The following is a 2,067-nucleotide window of genomic DNA, read 5'->3' as shown; positions in this document are numbered from 1 at the left end:
AGCTCGGACCCACCAGCTATATCTTCGCACGCAAGGAAGTACCTCCTTATTACGCACAAAAAATGAATACTCCCCCTGCTAGCTGGGACCCAGTATAGTGGGCCTACTAAGTTGACGGAGACGAAGGGCTTTGTCAACTTAGTCAATATGCACGATTCTAGCTCGACTGGCCGTAAGATGTCCATCCAACGGCCGTAGTGCTTCTTCAACCTCTGGTCTTCTTGCTCCAGCCGCCCAAACCAGCGCCGGTCGTGCCGCTTGCTCCTGCCTCCCGTGGCCGGCTGTGCTACCGCGGAGGCCTCACCGCCCCCATACTACTCCCATCGCTGGCCAGGCCATCCCTCCACTCCACTCACCCACACCCCCTGTTATTCTGCGGCGATGGAAGCACAGCCGAACCAGTGAACCCTCGTACTCCTCTCCGCGTGGGCATCCACTGCCACGTCTTCCCCGGTTTCGCGTCGTCCCCTTCCTAGGCCTCGCCGTCGTCCACTGCCGTGGTGCTGTCGGCGCGCCGTGGTCAATGTGGTCAACGACCGAATTCCATCGGAACAATACTGTATGTGGAGAGGCTGACAGCTGGGTCCACGGCAGCTGCAAGGAAGTGCCTCCTTATTACGCGGAAAATAATTATTCCTCCACCTGACAGCAGGGACCCACCGGACGGGCCACCAGTATTTTGTGAAAAAAATTGTTTCCCCCTGACTACTGGGACCCACTGGACGGGCCACCGTATTTCATGAAAAAAAACATTCCCCCCGCTGTCAGCTCGGACCCACCGGAAGTGCCTCCTTATTACGCACAAAAAATGAATACTCCCCCGGCTAGCTGGGACCCACCTTGCTGGGAGGCTGACTTGTGGGCCTACTAAGTTGACGGGGACGGAGGGCTTTGTCAACTTAGTCAATATGCACGATTGTAGCTCCAATGACCGTACAAAGTCCATCCAATGGCCGTAGTGCTTCTTCAACCTCTAGTCTTCTTGCTCCAGCCGCCTAAACCAGCGCCGGTCGTGCATCGTGCTCCTGCCTCCCGTGGCCGGCTGCGATGAGGCGGAGGCCTCACCCCCCCCCTACTACTCCCACCGCTGGCCAGGCCATCCCTCTACTCACCCACACCCCCTGTTATTCTGCGGTGACGGCAGCCTCACACCACAGCGAACCAGTGAACCCTCGTACTCTACGCGTGGGCATCCACTGTCGCGTCTTCCCCGGCTTCGCGTCGTCCTCTTCCTAGGCCTCACCGTCGTCCACCGCCCTGGTGCTCTCGGGGTGGCGTGGTCAACGTGGTCAAGGAACGACTTCCATCGGACATGGACTGTACGTGGAGAGGCTGACAGCTGGGTCCACGGCCGCAGTAAGGAAGTGCCTCCTTATTACATGCAAAATAATTATTCCTCCACCTGACAGCGGGGACCCACCAGACAGGCCACCGTATTTCGCCCCCCTGACTGCTGGGACCCACCAGCTACATCTTCGCAGGCAAGGAGTGCCTGACAGTCGGGACCCACCTGGTAGAAGCGTACGTAGCGTTGTCATTCTGGTCGCGAATGTGTACGTACATATACACTGGTGGATGTAGAGGCGCGCACGTGTCAAAGTAGAGGTGCGCACGTGTCGTAGTAGAGGCACGCACGTAGCATGTACACGTACGTACAGCGGCCAGGGTGCAAGAAAGAAAATACGGCCACGTATGTGTACATACGGGCGGGGTCTCGAACGCCTACTCACGCATACGTACGGCGAGGTCTCGTGTACATGGCTGGGTCGGAACGGAGAAACAGCGTCGTCGTCGTGTTCATGGGTAGGAACGGAATGCGTGGTCGTGCTCATCAGGAGGGCTTGGACGGAAGAGGTGATGGAAACGAGGCCTGGCGTACCACACAACAGAGGAAACGGACCTCCTACGGTTGAAATGGGGGTCCTGTTGATCGGGAGGGGTGTGGCATACCGCAAAACGGAGGAAATGGACCTCCTACAGTCAAAATGGGGGTCCTGTTGATCGGGAGGGGTGTGGCGTACCGCAAAATGGAGGAAACAGACCTCCTACGGTCGAAACAGGGGTCCT

This window comes from Triticum dicoccoides, chromosome 6A (assembly GCF_002162155.2).
Source record: "Triticum dicoccoides isolate Atlit2015 ecotype Zavitan chromosome 6A, WEW_v2.0, whole genome shotgun sequence".
NCBI classification, from domain to species: Eukaryota; Viridiplantae; Streptophyta; class Magnoliopsida; order Poales; family Poaceae; genus Triticum; species Triticum dicoccoides.
This window is presented reverse-complemented; position numbering follows the sequence as displayed.